The sequence below is a fragment of the Schistocerca cancellata genome, chromosome 8 (assembly GCF_023864275.1).
Source record: "Schistocerca cancellata isolate TAMUIC-IGC-003103 chromosome 8, iqSchCanc2.1, whole genome shotgun sequence".
Lineage (NCBI taxonomy): Eukaryota > Metazoa > Arthropoda > Insecta > Orthoptera > Acrididae > Schistocerca > Schistocerca cancellata.
This window is the reverse complement of record NC_064633.1, coordinates 514,502,847-514,517,214: the sequence shown is the minus strand read 5'-3', so window position 1 is coordinate 514,517,214 and position 14,368 is coordinate 514,502,847.

The following is a 14,368-nucleotide window of genomic DNA, read 5'->3' as shown; positions in this document are numbered from 1 at the left end:
TAGCACAGTCGTTGCATTGCCCCTCCGTCAAATGTGTCGGCAGCGTATTATGATGTCTTACTCAAAGTACTCTACCTACCACCAGGTCGTCAGCAGTCAGTTGTGTGGTTCGAGTCGTGTTGAAGGCTACGTTACTTTTCATCGTGTTTATATGACTTACAGTACTGTCAATCCTGTGTACTTATTACGGTGTTTTACCTTTTTCCAAATGCAGATTCACTTATGTGTTTTTTGCCGGCCGCTGTAGCCTAGCGTTTGTAGGCGCCTCAGTCCGGAACCGCGCTGCTGCTACGGTCGCAGGTCCGAATCCTGCCTCGGGCATGGATGTGCGTGATGTCCTTAGGTTACTTAGGTTTAAGTTGTTCTAAGTCTGATGACCTCAGATGTTAAGTCCCATAGTGCTTAGAGCCATTTGAAGCATTTGAACTTATGTGGTTACAAGTTATTGCGGTGTTTGTACGTACAAATTGTGTAGTACATATACATTTTCTTTCCTCTTCTATTGATAACAAGTTGAATGGCAGATATGATGTAATGCTATGGTTCAGCACATGGACATAGCACGTGCACATCATTGAGTAGTGTGGCGTAGACCAATCTCCTGCAGCCCTACAGGGTCGTGTCATAAATGCGTGCTTGCAGATAAAACAACAACCGGGTATACTTCTAAAGGTGTGTCATTCCTTATGCCGAAGGGCAGAGGGGTTCATTGTCATGAACGGATGCCACGTTGGACACCTCCTGGAAACACTTGCTTACCGCAGAAAGTATACATTCCTGGACCCATGTTTATTGGACGTATATCTTGTTTCGATGAGTATTATCACTTCTGAAAGCATTTGACCTTTTTTTTTTTAACACCTTGCGTATAGAAAAAAGTGGCACACACAACACTGGCACGCTGTACAGAATCTGGCTCGCTAACTAATCGAAATGGGTTTTAATGAAAGACAGCAGTACGTTGTTCCATACTGATTCAAGTTTATACCAGATTTTACCAATCGTAGTAGCTGGCAAGTGACAACATGCTACTCTCTTAGCAACCGATGATAAGTCAATTATTGATGGGTGATGAATGTGCTGTCCAGGACAACATTCGAACACCGTCAGTAAGCTAGGATAGCATGGGCAGCATACGGTCTTGCGTTATCTTGTTGAAAGATAACGTCACAAAGACCTCGAAAGTAGGACAGAGCCATCAATCTTTACAAGTCAGCAATGTAGTGGTTGCTATCGAAATTGCTGGCTAGGCGAACCAGAGGTGATCGTTTTGTGTACCCAATGGAACCCCATATCATCGTACTTGGTGCTGGATTCATAGCCTCCGCGTGTGCACGTCCGTTGTTATTCTTCACACAGAAGCAGGATTCGTCTAAAAGGACTACGTGGTACTACTGCTGTGTCCTGTTTTGTTAACGTGCATCTGTTTGCTGTCGCGTCAAGAAAACCTGCAACAATGGTCGCCATGTTTATAGTCCGTGGTGCTCCAGACATCGCCACAATGCTCGCTTGGATACATGTCTCACTGTAAATAAACCTCTTTCTTAACTAAAGTTAACGTAGTTGTACAATCCTGCACGTCCGAGTAAACAATACGTCTGTCTTCTCTGACTTTAGATGCGTGAGACCGTTCAGATTCAGCATGGCGTCGAGTATGGTGACGGTCCTGGCCCTGTTGGATTCCGACACACGTTGTTTGACGTTCCTCCTTCTTACACGATCTTCTCACATATAAATACTGTTTGTGGTTGAGGGACTTTCTGCCCCATCTTCCCCTACATGCAGACTGTAGACCCCGGGTTCCCAATCTTTCTTAGACCATTACCCGTGAGTGCAATCAGACACATTTGCTCTCCCCTGCCCCCTCCCCCGTCATCTGTTGCCCACCTTCCCCACATTATCACCAACTTTAAAACCTGACTAAATTGTAGAATGAAGAACTTTCCTGGAACACTTTTATTTTTAAAATGATGAATGATTTCAGTTGGTGTGTGTGTGTGTGTGTGTGTCTGTGTGTGTGTGTGTGTGTGCGTGTGTTAGAATGAGTGACGAAGGAATTCATCCTGCATTAGATGTGATACCCACAACACCCTCTTAGAAAACAAAGCTAACTATGCACAGTAAGAATGCACACTGATTGCAAAACATGCTTCCCCTACATTAGTGCTCTCCACTCCACAGCGGCACATGCTTGACCAGCACATTGCAATCACATTAATATCAAACAATTTCAGATGTGTACACTATACTTACTGTAAGTAAATCACATCGTTGCTGCTCGCCTTACTTCTGAACTGGCAAAAATTGGACGAATTCAGGCTGTTAATGCCTTGCGTCTAATCACTCTAATAATAATAATAATAAAATCGTGAACAGCACTATAGTAGCCCTTATGTAGTAACTGATGTGTTGTGCAGTCAATTAAGTCATTTATCTTTTTCGATGCAACAAATGAAGCAATTTCTGGAGTACTGCAAGTACTATCTACAACTTGGAGAAGACATTTTCGTGAGATATTTAGCATTTGTTACATATATGTCTTAGTTTTATCTTCAGCAATGTACGGGACAAAGTACAAAATATGTGTGTAGTGGGTGGACTATGTGAGGAACCTGTAACCTCCACCTCATTAATGCTACTAACTGACAAAATGTTACTATTGACGACTTATATAAACAATAATTAGAGTCCTACGAATTTGTGATCGTTTTAAAATGCTCGTAATTTAGTTTCGTGAGTGAAACAGAGTCGAATCATTTAGTTTTTACCCCTCAGTTAATTTCATGAACCCCTACTGTAGACAGTGTCAATCTGAACTCGACTGTGTGGTTGCGCTGAAATTCTGGTAATTTACGTATGCAAGATTTTGGCACGCAGCATGGCAGTTGGAAGTTTGTCGCATTCTACTTTAATGTTGTTACGGCATTAGTGGCGAGTAGTGTGCTGTCTACCGGAAATACTCCTTACATGAGTTAACATGCTAAGTGTCCTCTGCCGCGACTCCCCAGTAGTAGAAGAATATGTAAGTAGATGCGGTTGTAGATTCTTTTACGCAATTTCCGTTGTTGTACGCAAGTGCATATTTCCATTAATAAGATGATTAAAAATGGAGCGCAAAATGCACCGGATTGGTCCTGTAACGTTAAGTAATGGCAATTATCGGAGGGAACTACGCGTGTACGCTTATCGAGCAGAGAACTTCAACGATATCAGCGACCTCTGCAACAGATAGCGACAGCACCTCCGACAAGACTCATGCGCCCCCCTCAGCAAAGCACCAGGAGACGGATTGGTGAGAGCGGCTGCTGCAATTTACTGCCCCCACTGGATGGCGGCCACCCTTTTGTCGACTGGCCGTAAAGTGCCGACAAGGCACACTGCTGCTCCTGTGTTCCTGGGGGCCTTGTAACGCCGAAATGCCCGACGTCTCTCCATTTCCACCACAGTTCAAACGAGTGAGTGCCGAGCGGCACCACATCGCAGCCCGCTGCCTGTCGCAGAGACAAGTGTGGGCTCAGACCACGCATCTGTCAGAGGTGAGGACTCGGCCCTGAGCACTCGCCTCAGGGAACACCGCCACTTGTACACTTAACACCACTGAATATTCTCACATTCAACACATCTACCGCAGCCCCAAAATTTAATCATATTAAGTAGCGGAAAACTGAAACACACAGTTTTAATGTTCCAGAAAAATATTGTTTTTTATATTTAGTTGCGAACCAGATTTCGGGATTGTAGTTCCAAATAAATGTAATGTTCAAGGTTATTCGTCTCTACGAGGATGAAAAATGCGAGAATTATCACACAATCAGCTTAACACCTCATGCTTCCAAGGTGCTGACGATATTTATATACAGAAGATGTAGAAGAAAATTGAGGATCTGTTGGATGACGATAAGTTTGGTTTTAGGAAAAGAAAAGTCAAAAGAGGGGCAGTTCTGACATTGCAGTTGGTGATGGAAGCAGGACTGAAGAAAAATCAAGACTTTTCACAGGAAAGAATTCAACAGGGTCAAACGGTGCAAGATGTTCGAAATTCAGAGCAAAGTAAGTGTAAGCTATATGGTGCGACGGGTGATATACAATTAGTAGAAGTACCAAGAAGTAAAAGTAAAACTTGAAGATCAAGAACGGAGTGCTCTTATTAAAAAGGGTATAAGACAGGGATGTAATCTTTCGAGTTGAAGTACAGGAATTCTGCTACAAATTCAGCAAAATAACACAAGATGGACGGATCAAAGAGGTAATAAAAAGCAGACAATTAATGGCAAAGAGGTCATTCCTGGCCAAGAGAAGTCTACTAGTATCAAACATAGGCCTTAATTTCAGGAAGCAGTTCCTGAGAATGTATGTTTGGAGCACAGTATAGTATATTAGTGGAACATAGACTGTGGATAAACCAGAACAGAAGAGAATCGAAGCATTTGAGGTGCGGTGCTACAGAGGAATGTTGGAAATTAGGTGGTCTGATAAGATCAGGAATGAAGAGGTTCTCCACAGAATAGGCAAGGAAAGGAATATATGGAAAACACTGACAATAAGAAGAGACAGGATGATATGGCATCTGTTGAAACGTCAGGGAGTAACCTCCATGGTATCAGAGGGAACTGTAGAGGGTGAAAACTGTAGAGGAAGACAGAGATTGGAATATATCCAGCAAATAATTGGGGATATAGGTTTGGCATAGGAGAGGAATTCATCAAACAAGTCAGAAGACTGATAAAAAAATGAATATTATGTATTGTTGTACTGAATGTTTTAGTGTTTAAAGATGTAAGTATAAACTCCTAAAGTCAACATCTACAGGTGACTGGTCAGTGTGTCTCTACCATGTGGAGGACCCAGACTCGATTCGCGATACTGCCATTGAATTTTTCTAGGTTGGAGGACTGGAGCGGTGTGCGCTCAGCACCTTGATACAAACTGAGAAACTACTTGACCGAGTAGTAGGGGCTCTAGATCACGAAAATTGGAGACGGCCAGAGAAAAGTGTGTGCCGACTCCACGTCGATCCATACCACCTCCAGTGACGCGATTGGCACAGAATGGCACATTGGCCAGTCGGTACCGACACATCTGCAAGAACCTGCGTACGGAGTCCCTAAAACTTAGGAATATTGAACTGAACAAGTTATGCACAAATAGATAAATCGTCATAAACATTCTGTAATACACATGAAGAAGTTACGTACCTACAAACCTTATATTACACTTTTCTCAAAGATTAAAAGTATATGAATATAAAGACCGAAATCGTACACCGAACGTCTACAGCACAGGCTCCTATGGGTTATGTCCAAAATGTGACGCGATGAACTGGAAAATGGTCAGTTTGTGCCAGTACTCACTCGGCGTTTACATTCTTATACTGCTAATCTTTGAGTACACTGTAATGTTCAGTTACTAGTACGTACTCCTTGGGATACAGAAGACAACTGCACGCAAACTGAGAGACATTCATAAAAAAGACACATTTAGGTGGCTAAAGCATCTCTCCAAGATTAGATTCGTAACAGGCGCTGTGGCGTAGTTGCAGAGCACACTACTAAGGACAGGCTTGTCAGAACAGGGAGACGAAACATCCCTTCAGTATTGTCAAAAAAAGTAGTTTTTGCATGCAGGTAAGCAAACCAACGAACATATTTTTTAAGCCGGGCTGCTGACGATGCCTTGCCAGGAAAGAGGTGCCGTAGCGACTTCAGAGAACTAAGAGCGCGCACAGATGTTTGCAACGTCGGAGTCACAGACGGTGCCCGTATTGAGCACCTGTAATGCTTAGAGAATGCTAATGTTTGTTTTCTGTTTGTATTTTACATACAGCACATTTGTCATCAGACACTTTGGGGGCACTTATCAATAACCACGTGTAAGGTTTATTTGTACATAACTTCACATGTGTGTATTTCCGTATATACGGACATTTTATCAGTCTGTGTATAGTTTAGAGACTTTAACTACTGTCCCTATGACTTGTGTAGTAGAAGTTGCTTCGGTTTTAGGGATTTACACTGATACCCTAAAACTGTAGGACATTCAGTTCATCATTACGTAATGTTTCTTGTTCTATATCCCAGTCAAAATGCGATATTGCAATCTCTATTTTTCACGTTCATTTATAATCTTCAGATAACAGTCTTCGTACAGCTAGAACTCTTGCTGCTATTGTGTAAAACGTCTGCTCATCATTAAGTTATCTGATGAGGGCTTACAAAGCCGAAAGCTAATTCTCAACAGAATGTAAATAAATAATATTGAAGAACCATAAATTGTTTGTTTCACTTTTTAATATGTCTATTTTCCTCGAAGTACCGATGGAATATGCAGTAAATATTGAATCAGTTTCTCCAGGCAACATTATGATCTTCGGAGGATGTTGTGTCATAAGGACTTTATCAGGTAATTTTTAATGTCGTCATTCACTTTTTTCGCATTATTTTGCAATGGTCCATAGCTGCATGACTATAAATTTGCAATGAACAATTAACAATAACTCACTGTTATATGCAGGTTAGTCACAAGAAAAACATACTTCAAATTGAATAATTAGCAGCCACTTACTATTCGATCGTGGGTATAAGGAGAAAATCGCCCAAGGAGGAGGAGAGCTTTCAAGACTAAAATTTAGATTTAGTTTATATTTCACCTCACAATTTTCTATGCAGTGGTCAGTCGCACTCAAACTTAGAATAGAATTTACCTTGTATCTTTTAATATCTGAGATGATGTCCCACACAGCAGTATACAATTTTGAAGGAATATATTTTGTGATACATTAACAAGCCAGAAACTCGAGATAAGCAGTAAAATAACAAACCCACGGATACATTAAAATTGTAGAGACCACGCACATAAGCACGCATGCAGATACAGTAATCAAAGTTTAAGAATTAGATCAATGTTTCAAATTTCAACCATGATCATATCCTTAGCTTGGCGGACAGCAGGGCTATTAATACCTGATGTTTATACCACTGTCGACACAGGGGAGGAGAGAGGGGTCGGGGAAGAGTGTTAAACATCCCCTGCCACGTGTCATTCATTTTTAATATATTTTGCGGCAAAATTAAATGTCTGTCTAACATCACAGACAGAAGCGAAGATAAATTACCGTTATATGCCAAATACTTCGTATGGCTACTTTTTGGGTGTCTAACATGTTTCTGAGTGCATTATTTGTTTTGATACATAACTGATTGTCAGTTTATGCTTTTGAGCATTGTTTTCTTGGAGATGTCGGTTTAACTGGCAGGCATGAGCACCTTTAATGTGAAGAGTTTTATCGTTATTTTATGTTGCCAGAATGCGCCACCATCCTTTGCCTAGATGACTGTGAAGAGTTCATTTGGAAAGCAGTGCTGTGTTCGAAGGGATAAAATGAAATCTGCCGCTGTACGTACTGTAGGTTATATCGCTCGACATGGATTGTGGGGAAGGCGGGTGGTGTGACGACACTGGAACAGGTACGAGTATCACCATTCACGCTACCTTCATAATACACTACGAAACGACTTATTCTTTTTTTATCCTGGGTAACGATGACATGGTATTACAGTCACAACATGTCTCATCGTCTTGCTAGTGCTATCCTGCCTGTGAGAATTGCATTTGATTGCATCGCCAATTAACTAGCAAACACAAACCAGAGAAATATAGGAGAAATTACTGAAATGATGATGTTTTAAGGCTGGACTAGAAACTTTCTGCTACTGGTGTTGTAGCAATGTTAAATTGCTAAACTAAGTATATGATAGGGCACATATGAGTTTCATTAACAGGGGAATTGGAAGGCTATGTCTTAAAACATTCTGTCGTATTTTTTCGATGTTATTGGGAAGCCGTGTAACAGTGGACAAGCGTTTTCTGTGGATACTTACGTTGTGCAGTTTTATAATTGGTTCAAATGGTTCAAATGGCTCTGAGCACTATGGGACTTAACTACTGTGGTCATCAGTCCCCTAGAACTTAGAACTACTTAAACCTAACTAACCTAAGGACATCACACACATCCATGCCCGAGGCAGGATTCGAACCTGCGACCGTAGCAGTCGCGCGGTTCCGGACTACGCGCATAGAACCGCTAGACCACCGCGGCCGGCTTCATAATTGGGTTTCTCTGTAGTTTACCCTTTAGTAATATCATACGTAGACTGTTCTGTCCGTCAGTTTGTTTTTCTAACACCACCTATCATTCTGTGTAGAATACCAATGGCTTCGATTTCCAGTTCTGTTCTGGAACTGGTTGACACCAAAAATAACACAAATCATCAGTGCATGCGGCAATCCCTTCAGAGTCTGACACTACAGTCTACGTTGAAGAAATAATAAAGAAGTAACATAAATATTGGCAGTTTTCTGTCCTTTCTCAGTTTGCACACGTATGACGTCACGCGCAACAATATCATTGTGTTACCGGTCAGAGCTGGAGTCTGGTTTTAATAGATTCAACCCTTTCCTAGAAACAGCGTTACTTTCTCATATATTATCGGAAGAGAGTAGAGTATAACCTAATTAAACCTTAGATTCTGCGGTAAGTCTGTAAACTAATAAATAGAGAACAAATGTTCACGATTTGAGCGTAGTGTAGCTTGTTGAAAATACGTGATTTGACGTAGCGATCAATTTATGAAATACTTATAGTATTGACATCAAGACTCTTACCCCACCATACCACCAGAAAAACTATACACTATGAAGACATAGGAAAATATAATTTGAACACTCTGCAATAAGAAATGAAACAGCTGCACCTTTATGGTACAAACACGGCTGAATTTTTTCTCTCTTCTACCAACTTAGTAGCACTTGCACCCTTCGACCTCAGTTATTTGGTACCTGTATTCCGATCTCTGTCTTCTACCACAGATTTTACTCTCTACAGATCCTTCTAGTACTGTGGAGATCATTCTCTGATGTATTTACACACGTCCAAACATTCTGTGCCCGCTTCTTGTTAGTGTTTTACGTAAGTTCCTGTCTTCGCTGATCCTCTGGCGAATTTCTAATTCCTTGTTAGTCAAAATAACTTTCAGTATCGTTATATAGCATCATATCTCAAACGCTTCGATTCCCTTCTCTTGCGGTTTTCCCAGATCATGAGTCACTACATGTGTCTAAACGCACACTCTCGGAAAGTTCTTCCGCAGATTAAAGCCGTCCTCAGAATTTCCTTCCTCAGATTAAAGCCGGCGTTTGTTACTAGCAGGCTTCTCTTGGATAGAGGTGCCCTGTGCTCATCTCTTTTATGCGTCCTTACTTCACACATGACTGACGAAGGAATGCATGGAATATTATGTACGAAAGAAAAAGAATATTTTAGGTAAAACATCTTCGCACCTCTTGGAGTGATAGTAAGTGTGCAAATGAGACTAAGTACTAAAATAACTTTACAACTATCTAATATAAGTTAGGGACAACTTACTGGATAACTCCGGGTATTCTGCTGAATGTCTTACAAGCTTTATCACCATTTACCCTCAACTGAAGTGCAAACAAGGCTTAGATACACTAAGGTGACAAAAGTTATGAGATAGCGATATTCACGTATACATATGACGTTAGTATCACGTCTACAGGGTGTAATAGGGCAGTTCATTGACGGAGCTATCGTTTGTAATCAAATGATTCATATGAAAAGGTTTCCGATGTGATTGTCACATTAAGTTTTGGAAAGCGGAGTGGTAGATTCAGAGATACGCATGGAACGGTCCATGTCGGTAATCACTAGGGAATTCAGTATTTACGGACAAGCAACACTGCGTGAAATAAGCGCAGTAATTAATACGGGACGTACGACGAATGTATCCGTTAGAACAGTGCAGTGATATTTGGCGTTAATGAGCAGACGACCGACGCGAGTGCCTTTGCTAACAGCACGACATCGCCTGCAGCGCCCCTCGTGAGCTCGTGGCCATATCGGTTTGACCTTAGACAACTGTAAATCTAAGGCCGGCGAGATCAGTCCTAATTTCATTTGACAAGAGCTGATGATAGGGATCAAGTGCGGCGCACACCCCACGAAGCTATGGACCCAGGTTGTCAAAAGGGACTGTGCAAGCAGGTTGCGCAATCTGGTGGTGGCTATAGAATGCTGAGGGCTGCGTTTATATGGAATAGAATGGTTCCTCTGGTCCAAATGAAACGACAATTGACTGGAACTAGTTATGTTGGGCTACTTGGAGACCATTCCCTGTGATTCGTGTACTGCGGTTCACAAAAAAACGATGTCATGTCACTGGGCCACTGCGTTTCGTGATTGATTTGAAGAAAATTCTGGGCAATGCAAGCGAATGATTTGGCCAGCACGAATCTCGTCGAACATTTATGGGGCGTAATAGAGAGGTTAGTTCGTGCACGACATCCTGCACCGGCAACACTTTCGAATTATGGACGATTATAGAGGCAACATGGCTCAATATTTGTGCATGGGACTTCCGTCCACTTGTTGAGTCCCTTCCACGCCGAGTTGCTTCAGCACTATGCCGGGCAGAAGGAAGTCCGGCACGAAGTTAGGAGCTATTCCACGACTCTTTTCTCTTTAGTGTCTTGCGCGTCTCACATCTAATGCCATAATATCGTTTGTCCCTGTATCACAGGACACTTCGAGGGAGGAAGAACTCATTTCGTTGCTACGCCGTTGCGGTTCGTTTCCGGACACAGCTCTTCCGCGCGCTGGAACCGAACGAGGTGGCGCAGTGGTTAGCACACTGGACTCGCATTCGGGAGGACGACGGTTCAATCCTGTCTCCGGCCATCCTGATTTAGGTTTTCCGTGATTTCCCTAAATCGTTTCAGGCAAATGCCGGGATGGTTCCTTTGAAAGGGCACGGCCGATTTCCTTCCCCATCCTTCCCCAACCTGAGCTTGCGCTCCGTCTCTAATGACCTCGTTGTCGACGGGACGTTAAACACTAACCTCCTCCTCCTCCTCCTCCTCCTGCTCTGCGCGCTGGTTGGGTGCGAGCGACGACCGACCCGGCCGAGCGAGCAGGAAACGGCAGAAGAGCGCATCTGGTGTTCGCACCTGCCGCCTAAATATAGCGGCGCCCTCGCGACGCCGGTGGCTGTAGCCGCTGCTGTCGTTTACAGCGTAACGTCGCGTTACGGCGCCGCTGAGAATAGCTCGAACCAGGGACCCCTGCCGTGGCGCCGCTCAGCGCGTGGCAAACAAACAGAGCGCGTCGCTCGTGGGGAGGGCTGCGTGCCAGCCGCGGGCCCTGCAAACGCACACGGCGCTGACGACATTTATCACGACTGTAACTTTCAGCAAGTCTCCTCTCGCTGGCAGTTTGATAGGAAATGCCATACATGGTAACCATGCAATGTCGGAGATTAACTGTCAGTGGCGAACACCTCCTCGGTACAAGAAGTTCTGATACTGGATTAATAGAAAATAGAGAAAAGTTAAGATGAGGGTTTTGATGCTTCAGGTGTTCTATAGTCTCCCCCTCCACTTCCGCCCCTCCCCCCCCCCCCCCACCCGCCCCGCACATTCCAGTTAAAAGAACAGAGCGTTCATACAACCAGGTGAAACAGTGAAGAGACTTCTTGTTTGTAATGTCATTCAGCTCTCGCATCACAGTCGCACCTACATGGTCTTGGTGAATCATCGAAGATCCATTCCGTAACTTTGAGGTTCTGTGCTAATTTCGTATTGATAGATGATTTTTTTACGGAAATCAGTTGTCCGCAATTTCCATTTCAGCCACGTCGTGGCAGTCGCCCACGAGTCGTTATTTTTATTCCGGAGTCAAGACGTGTGGGGGGTTAACTTTGCACACACTGTTGTCTACTTTAAAAGGTTCTAGAAAAATGTCTGAAACAGCACATTACAGATGTTCAATTTGTTGCTGCATTGTGATTTGTGACACACTACGATCGCACGTCCACTACTTACCACTGCCAGCTCATATCGAACTAAATGGTTCCAATGTCTCCGAGCGCTATGGGACTTAACATCTGAGGTCGTAAGCCCCTAGAACGTACAACTACTTAAACCTAATTAAACGAAGGACATCACACATGTCCATGCCCGAAGCAGGAATCGAACCTGCGACCGTAGCGGTCGCGCAGTTCCAGACTGAAGCGCCTAGAACCGCTCGGCCACTCCGGCCGGCTCATAACGAACTGATAGAATGCACATGTGTTATTTTCTGTTGATAGTTCAAACTGCCACAGTGGTTGCTGCGCTGGTGTTTCTGATGTGACATGAATAAACTGAGTTTCGGAAAGTCTTCGATTGATAAGCGCCAGAAATTTTCTATACATACACTATTCTTTTTAACGATAGCATACAGAGATACACCGCCTAATGACATCAACCCAAACAAGTTAGTAGGAAGCAATACTATGTGAAGACATTTGGTGTTAAAATTAACGAAAAATGTAATGTGGCTTCCAAATGTTGTGTAGCAGTTGATTTATCACGAGATTTATAGGAAATTATCAGCATCACTTTAGCGGAGAGTGAACGAGTCGAAAAACCTCAGAACGTATCTACGATTTCGTTGCAAAGTCACGCTTGAAATTTGGTAGCTATTACCCATAGTCTCCAACCATTTTGCGGTTTCAAAATTGCCTTGATCTTATACATTAATCACATCATCCCATTTGTTTGCAATTCTGAAAACTCTGATTCACCCTCTGCTGTTGGCGGGACCCCCGGCAATTTACGATGCATTGTTTCAGTCTGAATGGTGCTCACACCAGTCTCTCCACTACCGTCTTTGCATGCGATTTCCCGAGGCATCCAAGAAAACCCCAACAAACGAATGATACAGTCTTTGACAGCACATAGTCCATGACCTGTGTATTTATGTATTCTTAACAATATTAGAACATTAACGGGCTACTCTATTACGATAGGCACGTCTGCATATACTGTTAAAGGAATCATGTATTGAATTTGAGCTGGGAGTGTGTATGGTATAATGTGGAAAAGTGGCAGCGACTTGATAATCTAGATGTTTATATGTCTGAGACGAAATTCGTTGAACACCAATGTACAAGATCTCGAACAAGAAGGTGAAGTTTGTAAGAGTCTGAACAGCTAATCAGAAATTGTAGACCAGCGCCTTTTAAGGAGAGGTGCCGGTGGAGAAACATCACTAGAGCGTATAACAAGGTGAAAACCAGGACGTGACCTTCTCAACGCTAAGAATCAGACAAAAGAACTACTAACACGGGGGCTATTCAGTAAGTGAGGTCCGGTCGATAGGAATGAAAATCAAAAGCGCTTTATTTGCAACACTTGGCTACACCTTCCAGCTACTTCTGCACACAGTCGCCGCTCCGAGTTAGATATTTGTCGTAGCGTTGTACCAGCTTTCCAATACCCTCGTCATAGAAAACCAGCGGCCTCTGCTTTCCGCCACTTCTCTACGCTATTCTGCAGTCCGTTATCTGTGTGAAAATATTTTCCTCAAAGCCACTGGTTCACGTGAACGGAGATGAACATCATAGGGAGCCAAATCGTGGCTGTATGGTAGGTGATCATTCGCTTCCCCTGTAGTGTGAAGTCGAAAATTGACATGAAGAAGGAAATGCATGACAAGTAGGTTGCATGAAATCTGGCGAAACCTCTCAGCGGGCACCCATACTTGTCAGGAATCACTACTGTTCTAGGAATTTTTATGTGATCAATGTTTTCTCAGAGCTTAAAAGATTGTGGTGACCCAATCGACAGGCACACTACAGACACTGCCCAAAACATCTTCATCGGATTTTCAGTATCGTTCACCTTTCGCGACGTCCAGGACCTTAATTACCGAATATCCTTCGTAGAAGACAATTTTTGTGACTATAACTGAGGAAACGGTGTCTGCCGTCCAGTGCTGTGTTCTGCCGGGACGTTCAAGAAATTAAATCGCTCATGCTGACACCGGTCCGGATACACCCTTGAGTATTGGCACAGCGCCAGTCTGAGGTTATGAAGCCACCGGTTCGATACCGAGAAACATTCCTGATGTAGCAGTGGTTACCTCACGCTCAGAGAAATATAATGATTTCGTGTTTCAAAGACAGAGAGTGAAAAGGATAATGTAATAAGGGACAAAATAAGTAAATAGCAGCCCCAAGTAATTCTCTATCGAGTACAAACATTACAAACACCAAATTAACTGCGCGATGGTCCAAGTGTGGAACGCAATACTGAATCGACTATGTGTAGCGTGGACTTTACAGATCCTTGGTAAGTTACTGGAGGTATGTGGCACCAGAACTCTGACCATAGGTCAGGCAGTTCTCCTACATTACAGTACGTTTTTGAGCGCAGAGCTGGCGCCGGATTGCGGTCTAGGTGTGTACCATCGGGCTAAGAACAGGGAAATTTGGTAGCCAGACATCAATTTGAGTTCACCATCATGCTAGTC